The sequence below is a fragment of the Ovis canadensis genome, chromosome 3 (genome assembly GCF_042477335.2).
Source record: "Ovis canadensis isolate MfBH-ARS-UI-01 breed Bighorn chromosome 3, ARS-UI_OviCan_v2, whole genome shotgun sequence".
NCBI classification, from domain to species: Eukaryota; Metazoa; Chordata; class Mammalia; order Artiodactyla; family Bovidae; genus Ovis; species Ovis canadensis.
The window spans coordinates 93,337,277-93,355,406 of NC_091247.1; positions in this window are offsets into that span (position 1 = coordinate 93,337,277).

Genomic DNA, 18,130 nt, shown 5'->3' on the forward strand with positions numbered 1-18,130 from the left:
CTTTGGCCACCTGATGTGAAGAACTGACTCATTTGAAAAGACCCTGATGCTGGGAAAGATTGAGGGCAGGAGGAGAAGGGGACGACAGAGGATGAGATGGTTGGATGGCATCACTGACTCAATGGACATGGGTTTGGGTGGACTCCGGGAGTTGGTGATGGACAGGGAGGCCTGGCGTGCACACAACTGAGTAACTGAACTGAACTGAATCTCAGCAGAGGTGGGGGGCTTGTCACCTCCACTGTGGCTAATGTCCTCCACGAGAACCCTTCTGTCTGCCAAGAGAGCTGCTCCCCTTGCTCCCAAGGCCAAAAATCCTTGACTTGAACAACTGCACTATTCTTTCAGGTTTCACTTTACAGCTGGAGCCACACTTCAATCTAAGCAGAAGTGGGAGAATGACCCTCTCCCCAACTCATCACTAAACTTTGTAACCTAGGCCTCCAAGCATCATTTCTTGTTTGCTGATTCTCACAAAGCTGCCACTTTAGTTTTTTCACAAGCCTCTTTCTATCACAGTCAGACACAGTCTGGGTCTAAATGAGAAACATGAAACCCTCTTCTCCATACCTTCATCTTTCTTGAACTCCTCAGGGGCTCAAGCACCAAAAATAGCTTCTTCACATTAGTAGCATTTCTGCCAGGTTCTGAATCTTAATTTAAGCTCAGCTTGGATCTCCTTTTGCTGTCATCATCACCATCCTCATATATATTCTGATCCTTGCAGCAATTCTGCAAGGAAGATATTATTCCATTGCATTAGTTATCTGTTGCTATGTAACAAATGACCATCAAACTTAGTGGCTTTAAACATTTAATGTCTCACAGTTTCTGTGGATTAGAGCAGTCTGGGCTGATTTAGCTTAGTCCCTTGTTTCACAGGCTCCAATCAAGGTATTGAATAGGGCTATAGTCATCACCTGGAGAAGGCAATGGCACCCCACTCCAGTACTCTTGCCTGGGAAATCCCATGGATGGAGGAGCCTGGAAAGCTGCAGTCCATGGGGTCGCTGAGGGTCGGACACAACTGAGCAACTTCACTTTCACTTTTCACTTTCATACACTGGAGAAGGAAATGGCAACCCACTCCAGTATTCTTGCCTGGGGAATCCCAGGGACGGGGGAGCCTGGTGGGCTGCCATCTGTGGGGTCGCACAGAGTCAGACATGACTGAAGTGACTTAGCAGCAGCAGCAGCAGCAGCATAGTCATCACCAGCTTCCCTGGTGGCTCAGATGGTAAAGAATTTGCCTGTGATGTGGGAGACTTGGGTTCAGTCCCTGGGTTGGGAAGATCCCCTGGAGGAGGGCATGGCAACTCACTTCGGTATTCTTGCCTGGAGAACCTGCATGGACAGAGGAGCCTGGTGGGCTACAGTTCATGGGGTCTCAAAGAGTCGGACACAACTGAGCTACTAAGCACAGCACACAGCACATAGTCATCACCAGCCTCAAGGGGAAAATTATTTGCTTCCAGGCAAACTCACACGGTTGTTGTTTATCAGTCATCCAGTCACGTCTGACTCTTTGCGATCCCATGGACTGCAGCACGCCAGGCCTCTCTGTCTCTCAAAGAAGTGTGTGCAAGTTCACGTCCCTTGCAACAACACATGGTTGTTGGCTGGACTTAATTTCTTACTGGCTTTGGGCTAGAGGCCTCCCTCAGTTTTCTTCCACGTGGGGCTCTCTCACATGGAAGCTTGCTTCATTAAAGCATGTAAGCTAAGAAGGCAATAGAGAAAAATCCAGTAAGATGAAAATCAGTTTTTTGAATCCTCATCATAGAAAAAATTGCAGTATTCTATTTATTAGGAGCTAGTCACTAGGTCCAGCCTCCATTCAAGAAGCAGACACACAAGGGCATGAGTAGCAGGATCATTAAGGGCCAATTTCAAAGACAGCTGCATACTCATTTTCCCAGATAGTGCAACTGAAACTCAGTGAGGATCAAAACTATGATCAAGGTCACTCAGGAAATGGTAGAGCTGGATGTGAACTTAAATCTTTCTGACTCCACAACTTACCTCTAGTACTTATTGCACATATTCTTTTTTTTTTCCCAGGCAAGGCTTTATTGGGCCCTGTTAGGGACCAAACGACGGGCTCTAGGACCTGAGTCATGTTTCCTTGACCAAATTAGGAAGACTTCCCGCACACACCAACCAGAAAGAGACAGGACATGCGCTTATCCTGCCTGGCCAATCATGTAACGCCAGCTACTCCTGTAACTGAGACAAAGAACTGCCTGTATATAAGCCGCCATACTCCTTTGTTCGCGGCTCTTGTCGGATTCCACCGTGCTGGATGAGACTTGGGCCCTAGCGCACTAGAAATAAACTCCCTTCTTGCCTTTGCATTACTGTGGTGGACTTGCTCTCTCGGTTGGTTCGGAGATACGGGCTCGGTGCATAACAGGCCCCCCTGGAGAAGGCAATGGCACCCCACTCCAGTGGGGTGGAAAATCTTGCCTGGAAAATCCTATGGATGGAGGAGCCTGGAAGGCTGCAGTCCATGGGGTCGCTGAGGGTCGGACATGACTGAGCAACTTCACTTTCACTTTTCACTTTGATGCATTGGAGAAGGAAATGGCAACCCACTCCAGTGTTCTTGCCTGGAGAATCCCAGGGATGGGGGAGCCTGGTGGGCTGCCATCTCTGGGGTCGCACAGAGTCGGACACGACTGAAGCGACTTAGCAGCAGCAGCAGCAGCTGCAGCAAGTGGGAGCAATTACCAACAACATGTTCCTTTGCCTGCTGGATCACTCCCTGATGGGAGAGGGCGGGAGTCGGGGGGTGGGTGTTAGGGGAGACAGCTTGTTCCTCATATGCTGTGAGGGTAGGGGTGCGTCCATGGGTGGGATTCGAGGTGTGACTTAAGCGGCTTGCCCACCCCTTAGGTGGTGTTGTATGCAGGGGGCATGCCCAGTACCCTGCTTTTGCTTCCCATCCAGTGCTTTTGTTCCTGGCTCTTCAAAAGTGTCAGTTGGGTTTCTTGGTCTCTTTGCTCTTTTGTCCAGAATTTGCTCCAACTGTGCATGCACAGAGTTATCTTTAGTCCCATATAGTTTCTTTGTATTTTGTTACTGGAGGAGAGGTGTGTCCAGATGCAAACATTGCAGCAAAGGGTCCGAGGTCCCAGCCTGTCTCAGTCCCCTCTGAGAGACTCCACCCTTATGCTTAAGGGGTAAGAGGTGGAAGATCTCTTCTTCTGAAACTTCTTCCTGCTGGACAGGTGCCACAGACCCTAGCCCACCCTAGAGGTGTAGAAGTCCCTTGCTGAATGTTCTAAGGACCTGAAGGCACCTAGGCCGCTCTGCTGGAATGAGTTGAATTCCTTGAGCCATCATGAGCCTTACTTCAAACTGCTGGAGTCTAAAAGACACAAAATTAATCAAAAGGCTAAACAAACAAGGCCAAAAAGAACAATAGCTATTAAAGGGCCTGGAAAAGGAAGGAACCAGGTTAACTTTGGGAGTCCTTCCTTATCTGTTGACCAAATAGGGAGTGATGTTGCCTCTGCCAAGAAGCCATTCTGCTTGGGTATATATTTTTTTTGTTAACCTCAGCATTAAAATTTAACATGTTTTTCTATTTTTAGAATGGAAGGTCGAGACCTATTGGTCCCAGGTCTCCTTCTCGGACTGAAAAGTGCCACAAGTTTATAACAGTATGGAATACAATAGAATACTAAACAAAGTATAGCATAAATCAGTATGATTGAAAGGAAAGAGGTCATAAGAAATTGAACATCTCCTGTTGGAAAGCTTTTCATACTTTGTGGGATCCTAGAAAACAAACTAGAAAACCAGTTTTCAATCTCCCCCTCCATAATGAATAGCAAGGATTGGTGATTAATTGTCTGTTGAAGCCAAGGGGCTTGTTGTTGAATTTTCTTAATGTTAGTTTCTACCTGGTGTGGGCATCACGATTTCTTTCTTTGCCTTCTGATCTGCCCTATTGTTTCCTTGGTTAACTGAGAATTTTCCTTTTGATGGCAGTAAATGACTACTGCTAGTTTTAGTTTTTGAGCTGCTTGAAATGTAAAATCTTAGCCCCATATTTTACAGGGGAATTTTTTGCTTTTAAAAGTCTTCTTTCTTTCCAGGTAGCTGCATGGGCATATAAAACAACGATGGCATATTTCTAGTCTGTATATATTCCTCACTCTAAGATTAAGCCCTGAATTAGGGCTATTAGCTCAGTCCTCTGGTCTGAAGTACTAGGTGGCAAAGGTTTTGCTTCTATAATACTATCACAATAGCATAATCTGCCCTCCCAACTCCATATTTAACAAAACTACTGCCATCAGTAAGTTATTCTTTCTCCGAGTTTTCTATGGCCTGGTCTGTTATATCAGGCCTGCAGAATAAACCTGGCCAAGTGTTTCAAGGCAGGAAGATATTAATTCTGGGTTTTCCGCAGGTATTAATATGGCTGGGTTGAGGGTGTGGCAAGTTTTGAGTGTTATTAATAGTTTTGGGGAGTTAAGAAGTAAAGGCTGGTACTTAGCAGGGTGCCTTCCAATTAGCTAGTGGTGGCCTTTAATCTCCAGAATCCCTTGTACTTGATGAGGGGTCTTAGATTTCCAGTGGCTGTCCAAAGGAAAACTTGTTAGCTTCTGTCACTAATAGAATGGCGGCAGTTACTGCCTGGAGGCAACCAGGCCAACCTCAGGCCACTAAATCTATTTTGGCAGAACAGCTTATATGCTGAGGAACTCCTAGCTCTTGTACAAGGACCTCCTGGGCTGTCCCCTGTCTTTCAGCTACATACAAGATAAATGACTTTTCTAAAATCAGGGAACACCCAGAGCAAAAGCACTAGTGAGAGCCTGTTTGATTTTATTAAAAGCCTTTTATTGTTCCCTGGTCCAAAGTAATGGTTCTGCACCTGGGTCTTTAGTGGCTTCATATAGAAGCTTAGCCTTTAGTTTGAAGCCTGGAATCAAATTCTGCAGAAGCCTCCCACAACTAAGAAAATAGGAAGATTTTTTTTTTTTTGTCTTTGGGGTGCTTAGGGTTAATATAGCTTGTTTTCTATCCAGGAATAACAGTCTACTTTCGGGATTTATAATATATCCCATAAATACAATGTACTTAACTTGTTTTGAGATTTGTGCCTTTATTTGGGACACCCTGTAACCCCAGGTCTCAGGAAATTAAGGACTTCAACGGTATTTTGATCTGAGGCCTCCATGGAGGGGCTAAGTGTTAATATATCATCCACATACTATAGAACGGCCCCTTCCCTTAGTTCTTTTCCTAGGATCTAGGTGAACAAGTGCGGACTATTTCAAAACACATAAGGCAATACCGTCCAGGTATATTGTTGCATTTGGCCCAAGTTGGGGTTAGTCCACTTGAAGGAAAACCTAGAATGAGGGATGAATTGAGATGCAAAATAAAGCATTCTTAAGGTCAAGCACAGTAAACCATTTAGCATGTCCAGGAACCTGAACTAATTTAAGGATTGGCCACAAGAGGTGTATAGGGACCAGAGTCTCGTTTATTGCTCTAAGTCTCATACCATTCGATATTCCCATTTGGCTTCACAACTGGCAGAATAGGGGTACTGCCTGGAGATGGATAGAGCACCAAGAGGCCATGTTTTAAGAATTTATTTATGATGGGTGGCAAACCTTTTTTTGCTTCCAACTTTAAGGGGTCCTGTTTCTTGTTAGGATAAGCAACTTCTGGATTAAGGCTAATTTTTACAGGTTAGATGTTTATAGCCTTCTCAGGGATTCCTTTGTCCCAAACTGGAAGGTTTACTGTGTATAGAATATGGCTGGCAATAAGCCCTTGTTCTCACAGCTGATTTGTCTTAGTCAGAGTCAAGAAAAGGGGCTGCTCAGGAACTCCAAATCATAATATGACTCTGAGGGAGCCCAGAGAGTTTCTTCCACTAGTGGGGTAGGACACTCAGGCACAACCAAAGAGGCACACAGATCAAACACTGTTCAAACTGACAAGTTGGAGGCCCAGTGAAGACAGAGGTGTGAGGGTTTCCATCAACATCAGTCATAGTACAGCTTTTGGAGGAAAGAGGCCCAGCATGAGAGATCAGGATGGAGTAAGTGGCTCTCCTATCAACTAAAAACCTGGTTTTCTTACCTGCTGCTTCAAAGACCACCCTGGGCTCCTTGATGGAGATAGGACATCTTGTTGAGGGGAGCTGCCAGAATCCCTGGACCACCTCAGTCATCCAGCACAGCCATCTCAGGATTGGGAGACCCCTTCCCCTTCGGGTCTGAACAGGCTCACTTCTAATGACCTGTCTGCAGACTGGGCATGGACCAGGGATTTCCTTTTGCCACTTTTGGGCCCAGTGGCCAGTTGACTGACATTTAAAGCATTCCCCCTTGCTGGTTTTACCTCCAGGAGGATGGTTAAACTTCCTTGGCCCCCTTGGGTTGTCCTGAGGTTGCAAGGCATAGCTGATTGCTATGGCCATCAGTTTAGCTTAAGACCTGGCCTGCTTGTTTACGTGTTGGATTCTCTCTCTTCCTCCTCAGCTTGATCTCAATTATTAAATACCTCAAAGGCTATGTCTAGGAGTTGGAACATCAGGGTTTGTAGGCCTAACTGTAACTTCTGGAGTTTCCATCTCAAATCAGGGGTGGATTGGCTGATATTATGTTGTCTCAGCAGGGACTGACCCTTGGAAGTGGATAGATTAGTGTTAGTAAGTTTTCTAAAAGATTTCACAAGCCATCGCTGATTTTCTTTCTTCTTGGGTCATGCCTTTAGCCTTTTCAAAGTTAACTGGCTCTCTGATACACTTTCTCATCCCTTCTGGTGCACACTGCCTCCTGGCAACTGTTCCATCCCAGGAATTATAACTCCAATGGGTTATAATGGGGCTCCTGAATTAGGACTGTGTCTCTTATTCATAAAAAAAATATTCAGGTTGGTCCCTGGCATGCTGGTCAGAGTGCCCCTGATCTGCTGCCCAAATGCTCTGTTTTTCCTCAGGGTACAGCAAGTAGATAGGACTATTTGTACATCCTCCCAAGTTAAATCAAAGGTCAGTTAGGGCCTGAAACCCTTCAACAAACTTAGAGTCTTAAGAAAATCAGCCCAGTCTATTTTTCATTGGGCTAAATTAATAACCTCAGATATGCAGATAACACTACCATTGTGGCAAAAAGTGAAGAGGAATTAAAGAGCCTCTTGATGAAGGTGAAAGAGGAGTGAAAAAGCTGGCTTAAAACTCAATATTCAAAAGATGAAGATCATGGCATCCGATCCTATCACTTCATGGCAAATAGATGGGGAAACAATGGAATCAGTGACAGACTTTATTTTTTGGGGGGCACCAAAATCACTGTGGATGGTGACTGCAGCCATGAAATTAAAAGACTCTTGCTCCCTGGAAGAAAATCTATGACAAACCTAGACAGTGTATTAAAAAGCAGAGATATTACTTAGCTGCCAAAGGTCCGTATAGTCAAAGCTATGGTTTTTCCAGTAGTCATGTACAGATGAGAGAGGTGGATCGTAAAGAAGACTGAGTGCCAAAGAAAGGATGCTTTCGAACTGTGGTGATGGAGAAGACTCTTGAGAGTCCCTTGGACTGTCTCTTGATACTAAAGAAAATCAACCCTGAATATTCATTGGAAGGACTGATGCTGCAGCTGAAACTCCAATTCTTCGGCCACCTGAGGCAAAGAGCTAATTCACTGAAAAACACTCTGATGCTGGGAAAGAAGGAGCAGAAGGGGACAACAAAGGATGAGATGGTTGGATGGCATCACCGACTCAATGGACATGAGTTTGAGCAAACTCTGGGAGATGGTGAAGGACAGGGAAGCCTCGTGTGCTGCAGTCCATGGGGTCGCAAAGAGTCAAACATGACTGAGTGACTGAACAACAAAGTCAGTTAAAGAGAAGGCTACTCCAGTTGTCCTTTCAACATTTGCCACTTCCTTAAGAATGCACACTTTTCCTGATCCTGGGTGATAGAAAGTTCCATTACAAGTTACCCTGGAGGGACTAGTTTCTTCTTTCTGGGGTAACGGAGGTTATACAGTAGAGGGATACAAGAAGGCGGAGTTTGGCACTGGTCAGAGGGATCTGGAGACACAGGGACCTCCAGGGAAGTAGGCGGCTCTGGAAAAGTAGGAGACTTGGCTTCCCCCTGAGAACTGGGGAAGATTATACCATCTAAAATGTTAGGAGTGCTTTCTGATTCCCCAGGCTTCTGATTACAGAGCCACTTAGAGTGGGGTTTTGGTAAAGAATCATGAAGGCTCAAACACAGGGAATCTCTGCCCATTTTCCCATCTTGTGACAATAAAGATCCAAAAATTGCAAGGTGGTATTGTAATTTAGAGACCCATGTGCAGGCCATTTTTCTCTATCCCCCAACTTATATAAAGGCCAAGCAGTGTTACAGTAGAGTTTAAATTTTTCCCTTTTCAGCTTGACTATTTTGTAAAATTTCCAATTTTTAAGGATATATATCCGAGGTGTTTCTTCTGGCTTAGAAGAGGATTCTCCCATGGTGAGTAGCCTGCAACCAAGAGTGCTCTTAGAAATGAAGCTTGGCATCCCAAGACATTTTACCAGGAGGCTTTTGTTGGAAGGATGTCAGAGGGTCCTCCAAATTTTCTTCTTATCTAATGGGATTTTGACTGTCCTTTACTTTCCTATCACCTAACCAGGTGTTTCTGGTTGACCCAGTCCCTTGAGTGAGGAGTCCTCAATAGAGGATGTCTGAACCAGTGCCGTGCATTGCCATAGCTCTCCTTAAGGGGAATCTGCTATGGCACCCCACTCCAGTACTCTCGCCTGGAAAATCCCATGGATGGAGGAGCCTGGTAGGCTGCAGTCCATGGGGTCACGAAGAGTTGGACACAACTGAGCAACTTCACTTTCACTTTTCACTTTCGTGGACTGGAGAAGGAAATGGCATCCCACTCCAGTGTTCTTGCCTGGAGAATCCCAGGGACGGGGGAGCCTGGTGGGCTGCCATCTATGGGGTCGCACAGAGTCGGACACAACTGAAGCGACTTAGCAGCAGCAGCAGCTGTCTATAAAGCCTATGACTTTCAGGATGGGGAACACATGTACACCCATGGGTGATTCATGTGAATGTATGGGAAAAGCCACACAATATTGTAAAGTAATTAACCTCCAATTTAAAAAAGCCAGCCTATAACTTATAACAGCTTTCCCTGTGCTGGGATATATTCCTCAATGTGATTGAGCATCTATAAAACCTAGGATGTGGGCTGCTTGGAAGTCTAATAGGTAGTCTGTAACAAGGTATGGGCTGCCAAGGCCTGGAGTGAAGGGGGTCCTATAGATGCAGAAACTAATTCCTGGAAGAAGCAGAGTTCCGCACAATAGAAAATGGCAACAGGGTCAGGACCTGAGGGTCTAGAGGTGAAAGTATTTCCATAGGGGATTTTTTGGACACAGAGTAAGGTAAGAGAGTAGATAGCAGAAGAATCCCAAACCCTTTCCCCTATCTGTTTAGCAGCTGCAATAAAACTGGAGAATTCCACCTGACATAAGCAACAGTGAATTTGGACAATGTTTCCCATAAAATTTAACATATCAAATGTTAAATCTACCCAATTAGGTTAGATCTCTCTTTGCAATGTCTTAGGGGCCCCTTGAAGCACCTCAAAGTTAACTGGAAGTCAAAAAAATTTCAGTTAGAATTTGATATTTGGGAAGTCTGTCAAAAATCTTGAAAAATTTTAAGACACCTTGTCCAACAGAATCATAAGTCACTTTGATACAATTATTCCTTGAGCTAAGGTGGAAAAAACAGATTTCAAAAATAAATACAGATCACTTAAAGGCGCAGATACTCACATAATACGGTATCAAAAGCAGTATTCTAGGAAACCTTTGTTCTCTTAGAAAGGAGCCAAATCTAGTCCTGCATCAGCCTGCTCTTAATAGATCCATTTACCAAATTAAATTTAATCCAACCTTAGAAAATCCTGACTACACACAAAATTCTTTTCTCGGTGTTCCTTTTTTGCAAACCTTTTTCAACTGTCTGTAGCCATACTTTGTCCCTCATTCTTTCCATTTAGGAACAAATAGCTTTTGGACAAAATCACCCTTTTTTTTCTTTCAACAAAATATATTTCCAAACCTCATAGCTTCTTTTCTGAAAACACATATCCTATTTTCCTTAAGCAACCACGAGCTGTTTTTCATCAGCATTCTATAGACTGACAGAGAACGTCTCAAGGTGGCCATCAAACAGCTTTAGTTTCCTTCTCACCAAAAGACAAAAGTAGGTAAATTTAGGTCTGTTTAGAAATTAATGTACCCAATATTTTATCTTATTTGAAATGGTATAGTCAGTGACTTCCTAACATTTAACTTAATTTAGTTTTGAGTTACTAAAACTTGGAGGGACTGTTTTAGATAGATGTTTCCAAAACATAATTACTCCTATAGAATTTACCAAAAAGTTCTTATCCCAGTTACATTTACTTGAATATTTATATTCCCTGCTGGCAAATTTCATTAAAGAAACTGTACTTACTGACTTTTGGTAACCCTGCTGCTGCTGCTGCTAAGTCGCTTCAGTCATGTCTGACTCTGTGCGACCCCTTAGACGGCAGCCTACCAGGCTCCCCCATCCCTGGGATTCCCCAGGCAAGAACACCGGAGTGGGTTGCCATTTCCTTCTCCAATGCATGAAAGTGAAAAGTGAAAGTGAAGTTGCTCAGTTGTGCCCGACTCTTAGCGACCCCATGGACTGCAGCCCACCAGGCTCCTCTGTCCATGGATTTTCCAGGCAAGAGTACTGGAGCGGGGTGCCATTGCCTTCTCCGTTGGTAACCCTAGGTACAATAAAAGTATACTTAATCCTTAGGGTTCTAAAGACAAGTCTGTTTTCATTAAACCCACAAGCTTTAGCTAGCTTTAATACCAGGTATTTTGTTACTGTTATGCTCCGAGCCCGTATCTCCAAACCGACCAAGAGAGCAAGTCCACCACAGTAATGCAAAAACAAGAAGGGAGTTTATCTCTAGCGCGCTAGGGCTCAAGTCTCATCCCACACAAGGGAATCCGACAAGAGCCGTGAACAAAGGAGTATGGCGGCTTATATACAGGCAGTTCTTTGTCTCAGTTACAGGAGTAGCTGGCGTTACATGATTGGCCAGGCAGGATGAGCACATATCCTGTCTCTTTCTGGTAAACATGACTCAGGTCCTAGAGACCGTCGTTTAGTCCCTAACAGTTACATGTTTACTTATTTGCTTTTGGCTGTGCTGGATCTTTGTTGCTGCATGGGATTTTCTCTAGTTGCGGGAGTGGGGCTCCTCTCTAGTTGCGGTGCCAGGGTTTCTCATCATGGTGGCTTCTCTTGTTGCGGAGCACGGGCTCTAGAGAGTTCAGGCTTCCATAGTTGCGGCACGTGGACTCAGTAATTGCAGTTCCTGGGCTCTAGAGCACAGGCTCAGTAGTTGTGGCGCACAGGTTAAGTTGCTTCAGGGCACATGTTGTCTTCCCAGATCATGGATTGAACCCGTGTCTCCTACATTGGCAGGCAGATTCTTTACCACCGAGCCATCGGGGAAGCCCTAATACCAGGTATTAATTCAGTATTGAGTATTTCCCAGATCCCATGAGCCTGAAATGTGAGCATCTTTTATATTTCTGTATATAAATGCTTGATTTCCTTCAGGCCAATTAAATACAGCTAATTTATGAATTAATTTTTACATGAAGACAGAACCTCATAGTATCTACCTCATAGTTTTCCTGTTTCAATTTAAAATGACCTCCGCCCCCCCCCCACTGCCCCCCACCCCCTTATTCTGGAGGACTAGGAATGAATCAGGTAGTCCCTGGAAGCCCAGGCAGAAAAGTTACATTGCAAAGGCAGAGGAGAGAGATGCAAGCTCCTCCAGCTCAGGGAGCAGCACAGTTAAACACTGCAAAAGCAGAGGGAAATGTCTAAATGTCACATACTGCTTTGTTCGCCCCAGGAGATTGAAGTTTTTAAACGTCTTGATTGCCAGTGCGCTTTGTTCACTGCTTACAATTTTGTTTTTACCAGCTTTGCTAAGAAGGAGCAACAACAGCTGAGTTAAGAAACATGAAGAAAAAAGGCAAAAAGAGAACACACACATAGAAGGTGGTGACTGCCTTTTAGATATTGATGCCAAGACCCATGCTTTCCATAACCACCACCTCGTAGTTGCAGAAAACCCCAGATGTAATGATAATCTAATCATTTTGAATTGTATGCATTATTATATCAAGGAGTTAGATATCTTACATGATTGCTCTCTTCTGTGTTTAGGTATCCTATGCCAATCTTGCTGTGGAACTGAAGTGCAAGTAGAAAAAACCTTTAACTATATGAAATTTTGCAACGCTTGTGAAAACAATTTGCTTTACTCACAGGGTAATATTTTTCCAGGTGTCATCCAAAATTCCCCATAGACAAGGCTTTCATCCTCATTAGGTGTTGGCCTCAGCCTAGCCATCTGGAACTTTTCTATTAATTGCTGCCAGGATTTTACATCCAGTTACCTCCACTTTCTAGAATATATTCTCTACGAATGTTATTGAAACCAATTTCTACTTCATGCAGATGTTTTTGCAACAGCAATTAAAGTTTTTCTTCTGTGAGTTGAGTACTCTAAGAAAATGATTGGGGTTATCCATTCTATTTATTTATATTTTGACCCTGCTTCTTATACTTGCATTTCTTGATTCCATCCCTATGGTGTCTCCCCTCCTAAATACACCCCTCAATAAAGCAATACACTATTAAAAAAAAAAAAAGAGGGAAAAATGCAAGCTCCTGTCTTTGCATGTTCTGTAAAATCCCACCAAGTAACCCAAGGCTTCTTGGGGGCTTTCCTGGTGGCTCAGATGGTGAAGAATCTGCCTGTGATGCAGGAGACCTGGGTTCGATCCCTGACTAGCTAAGATCTCCTGGAGAAGGAAATGGTAACCCACTCTAGTATTCTTGCCTGGAGAATCCCATGGACAGAGAAGCCCGGAGGGCTACAGTCCATGGGGTCACAGGAGTTGGACAGGACTGAGTGACTACCACTTTCACTTTCAACCCAAGGCTAGAGTCTCAGGCAATGTGGACTGCATTTATTTATTTATTTTGGGGGCTGCATTTATATTTCAAGATTTATATGCTCCACAGGGCCCACAATTTTGGAAGAGACTTACAGGAGCAGTTGGACTACATTAAACAAAGATACCACTGACAAAAACTTAAAGACACAAAAAAGAAGTTTTCAGGATGAAAGGGACAGGAGTCCAGGTGTACGGATCAAGGGAGAGGTAACAGGAGGAAGGACAGATGAACCTGAAAAAGAAAGAGCCAGCAAGAAAATAAAAATGAGTTTGCTGATATGATAGACCTTCCAGTCACTACACTGTATGAGGTATAAACCTCTATCACTCTCATAAATCTCCTATCAGGGAGAGCCTGCTGGACCACGGTCTGCACAGTGTGCGTGAGGCAAGCCTCTCCCACCTCTGGTTGTCACCCATCAAGGTGAGCCATTACCAGCCAGAGGGAGCATGGTCTCACTAGCTGAGGGGAGAGATGCTGTAGCTTCCTGATGTCACTATTTCAGAAGGAGAGGACAGAAATAGGGCAGAGAGAGGAGAAGTAGAGAGCTATCAGGAGAGGGAAAAGGACAAAGTGTGTGTGTGGGGGGGGTGGTGGCGGAAAGTGTTGCCTGAATGAGAGTCAGTTCAGTTCAGTTCATTCAGTTCAGTCGCTCAGTCGTGTCCGACTCTTTGCAACCCCATGAATCGCAGCACGCCAGGCCTCCCTGTCCATCACCAACTCCTGGAGTTCACTCAGACTCACGTCCATCGAGTCAGTGATGCCATCCAGCCATCTCATCCTCTGTCGTCCCCTTCTCCTCCTGCCCCCAATCCCTCCCAGCATCAGAGTCTTTTTCAATGAGTCAACTCTTCGCATGAGGGGGCCAAAGTACTGGAGTGTCAGCTTTAGCATCATTCCTTCCAAAGAAATCCCAGGGCTGATCTCCTGCAGAATGGACTTAGATCTCCTTGCAGTCCCAGGGACTCTCAAGAGTCTTCTCCAACACCACAGTTCAAAAGCATCAGTTCTTCGGTGCTCAGCCTGCTGAATGAGGGTAGTGGGCCAGATAGACTTACCAAACACAGTAACGCTGAAGTAAGAGGTTCGGCTGTCCTGTTGTCACCTTCAGGGAAGCTGCATTCAGTGGTCTTGGGGCTCAGATCTTCTCCCCAGAAAGGGGCAACTGCCCCATGTTGGGTGCTATAAACCTGATACTGACCAGGGTTCTTGGCCTTCCCCATTAATAGAAATTGACTAGAGGCCAGACAAGAAATTCAGTCAAGGCTTTCTTGGGCCCCAGCTGTAGCAGGGAGCAAGAACAAACTACAGGTTCCCTTGCTTGCTTGCTTCATTTCATATATTTTTACTTTGTATTTGTCACTTGGTCAGCTCCCTTATTCAACTGCAGCTGTATTAAGGGCGGGGAACGCTCATGTTCCTTACAGTGAAAAAATGTTGGTGAATAGATGGATGGATGAATACACGAGTCATTTAAAAGAATCCATATGTTGGAACTGTACAGACAGAAATTGTTGAACCAGGATTCAAAATAAACAGGACTATAAACAGTGAGAAGTTCAGTACAGTTCAGTTCAGTCGCTCAGTCGTGTCTGACTCTTTGCGACCTCATAAATCGCAGCATGCCAGGCCTCCCTGTCCATCACCAACTCCCAGAGTTCACTCAGACTCACGTCCATCGAGTCCGTGATGCCATCCAGCCATCTCATCCTCTGTCGTCCCCTTCTCCTCCTGCCCCCAATCCCTCCCAGCATCAGAGTCTTTTCCAATGAGTCAACTCTTCACATCAGGTGGCCAAAGTACTGGAGTTTCAGCTTTAGCATCATTCCTTCCAAAGAAATCCCAGGGTTGATCTCCTTCAGAATGGACTGGTTGGATCTCCTTGCAGTCCAAGGGACTCTCAAGAGTCTTCTCCAACACCACAGTTCAAAAGCATCAATTCTTCGGTGCTCAGCCTTCTTCACAGTCCAACTCTCACATCCATACATGACCACAGGAAAAACTATAGCCTTGACTAGACGGATCTTAGTTGGTAAAGTAATGTCTCTGCTTTTGAATATGCTATCTAGGTTGCTCATAGCGTTTCTTCCAAGGAGTAAGCGTCTTTTAATTTCATGGCTGCAGTCACCATCTGCAGTGATTTTGGAGCCCCCAAAAATATAGTCTGACAGTTTCCACTGTTTTCCCATCTGTTTCCCATGAAGTGATGGGACCGGATGCCATGATCTTCGTTGTCTGAATGTTGAGCTTTAGGCCAACCTTTTCACTCTCCACTTTCAGTTTCATCAAGAGGCTTTTTAGTTCCTCTTCACTTTCTGCCATAAGGGTGGTGTCATTTGCATATCTGAGGTTATTGATATTTCTCCTGGCAATCTTGATTCCAGCTTGTGTTTCTTCCAGCCCAGCATTTCTCATGATGTACTCTGCATAGAAGTTAAATAAGCAGGGTGACAATATACAGCCTTGACGTACTCCTTTTCCTATTTGGAACCAGTCTGTTGTTCCATGTCCAGTTCTAACTGTTGCTTCCTGACCTGCATACAGATTTCTCAAGAGGCAGGTCAGGTGGTCTGGTATTCCCATCTCTTTCAGAATTTTCCATAGCTTATTGTGATCCACACAGTCAAAGGCTTTGGCATAGTCAATAAAGCAGAAATAGATGTTTTTCTGGAACTCTCTTGCTTTTTCCATGATCCAGCGGGTGTTGGCAATTTGATCTCTGGTTCCTCTGCCTTTTCTAAAACCAGCTTGAACATCAGGGAGTTCACGGTTCATGTATTGCTGAAGCCTGGCTTGGAGAATTTTGAGCATTACTTTACTAGCATGTGAGATGAGTGCAATTGTGCAGTAGTTTGAACATTCTTTGGCATTGCCTTTCTTTGAGATTGGAATGAAAACTGACCTTCTCTAGTCCTGTGGCCAGTGCTGAGTTTCCCAAACTTGCTGGCATATTGAGTGCAGCACTTTCACAGCATCATCTTTCAGGATTTGAAATAGCTCCACTGGAATTCCATCACCTCCACTAGCTTTGTTCATAGTGATGCTTTCCAAGGCCCACTTGACTTTACATTCCAGGATGTCTGGCTCTAGATGAGTGATCACACTATCATGATTATCTGGGTCATGAAGATCTATTTTGTATAGTTTTTCTGTGTATTCTTGCCACCTCTTCTTAATATCTTCTGCTTCTGTTAGGTCCATACCATTTCTGTCCTTTATCGAGCCCATCTTTGCATGAAATGTTCCCTTGGTATCTCTAATTTTCTTGAAGAGATCTCTAGTCTTTCCCATTCTGTTCTTTTCCTTTATTTCTTTGCACTGATCTCTGAAGAAGGCTTTCTTATCTCTTCTTGCTATTCTCTGGAACTCTGCATTCAGATGCTTATATCTTTCCTTTTCTCCTTTGCTTTTTGCCTCTCTTCTTTTCACAGCTATTTGTAAGGCCTCCCCAGACAGGCATTTTGCTTTTTTGCATTTCTTTTCCAAGGGGATGGTCTTGATCCCTGTCTCCTGTACAATGTCACGAACCTCATTCCATAGTTCATCAGGCATTCTATCTATCAGATCTAGGCCCTTAAATCTATTTCTCACTTCCACTGTATAATCATAAGGCATTTGATTTAGGTCATACCTGAATGGTCTAGTGGTTTTCCCTACTTTCTTCAATTTGAGTCTGAATTTGGCAATCAGGAGTTTATGATCTGAGCCACAGTCAGCTCCTGGTCTTGTTTTTGTTGACTGTATAGAGCTTCTCCATCTTTGGCTGCAAAGAATATAATCAATCTGATTTCGGTGTTGACCATCCGGTGATGTCCTTGTGTAGAGTCTTCTCTTGTGTTGTTGGAAGAGGGTGTTTGCTATGACCAGTGCATTTTCTTGGCAAAACTCTATTAGTCTTTGCCCTGCTTCATTCCGCATTCCATGTTTTGGTAAACAGAGACAAATCCTGCATATTGCTGGAATTTAGTCAGGATGGCTAAGAATGCTCAAAAGGCATTCTGAATAAAGCTAGATCTACTTCCCACCTCAAATGTATTTACCCTGTGTACTTAGATATATTTAACTCAGAAAATCCTAACCTATGTCACTGGGCTACTTAAAACAGAAGAAAAATGGTTGCAGCCAAGATATGTATGCTAAAAGTGACTGAAGAAGCAAAAATTTTTATGCAGATTTGAATGTATGGTTTATTTCTTCACCTCACAATAATTGAATTATTAATATATTTTTGTGACCCCATGGACTATAGCCCACCAGGCTCTGCTGGCCATGGGATTTTCCAGGCAGGAATATTGGGGTAGGTAGCTATTCCCTTCTCCAAGGGATCTTCCCGACCTAGGGATTGAACTTGGGTCTCGTGCATTGCAGGCAGATTTGTTACCATCCGAGCACTAGGGAAGCCCCATTAATAAAATATTGCCTGAAAAAGGTAACATTTCTAATAGCCCTGATTTTATTGGTGGATATTTTGATATATATCTTATCTGTATAGTTCCATGGTTCCTGCTTTTGGGGCCTCTGTAAGATGCTTTCAAATATGATATCCTGCTATGGAAAAGGGATTGGTCTACGACAGTCTTACCAGTTAAGTGAGAGCTCTCTGAGAAATAGTTGCTGGGCCTATCGTTTCCCCTCTTTTACTGTACACTTCGAAGTTTCTTCTGATCAGGGTCTTATAGAAGGCACAATGAAGAACTGAGCAGAAGCAATAACAGTGCAGCAGTAACAGTGGAAGAAACTAGCACTCAAGAAGTCCATATTCTGTGACTGTGATATTTCCACTTAGAACTGGATCAAAAGGATTAAACCACTTTACAGAGAAGAACCCTTTCTGAAAAGTTGGAATAGGATTAACAGCATTCCTGCAACATAAATTTTTAAAGCTATCTGTTGACTACAGCAGTCCAGCGTAAGACTTTCTGCTACAGAACAGTCACCTAGCTGTGACAGTGGTACTAGCTCTTGCTGTTTGTCTAAAAATATGAGCATAGTAGCTAACAGAGCACTTCCTTCATGGCCTGAATACCTAGAGACAGATTTAATGGCTAA